The following is a 539-nucleotide window of genomic DNA, read 5'->3' on the forward strand; positions in this document are numbered from 1 at the left end:
CCCCGCAAACTCTTCTCCTTCCCCGCACACTCCTTGTCCCCTCCCCGTACACTCCTCTACCCTCCCTTTCAACCTGTACAAGCGCTTTTAAGCCAGACCTGTCTGCACCAGCCGGCGATCTCATCTTAACCATATCTTACAAAACTTAATATAGACTATTAATGTTTCTGAATCGGGACGAATCATGAATTTGAAGTTGATGCTTGAAAAAATATATATATCTTGGATATAAGTCCGATAGTAATTGATGAGTATGACCCTTAATAGCTTGATACAATTATTTTTACTAAATTTTAGTTGATAAGCTTAGAAGGGGGTTCCTGGTGCAGTTGATTTTTTATTTAATTTTTCTGCATAAATGCAATGTATATTTATTTTGTAAAATCAGAGGAATTTATTTTTTATTTCATTCACTAGGTATACCCCAGGGTTTCAGCAGCGTAGGATTTGAGTGCATTTGACGTCAAAAAGAAAAGGATCACTCACTTAAATATATATATATACATAGAACTTGATGTTGGATGGCTGCATACACTGTA

The sequence above is a fragment of the Halyomorpha halys genome, unplaced genomic scaffold, assembly GCF_000696795.3.
Source record: "Halyomorpha halys isolate HHAL.00 unplaced genomic scaffold, Hhal_1.1 Scaffold181.1, whole genome shotgun sequence".
Lineage (NCBI taxonomy): Eukaryota > Metazoa > Arthropoda > Insecta > Hemiptera > Pentatomidae > Halyomorpha > Halyomorpha halys.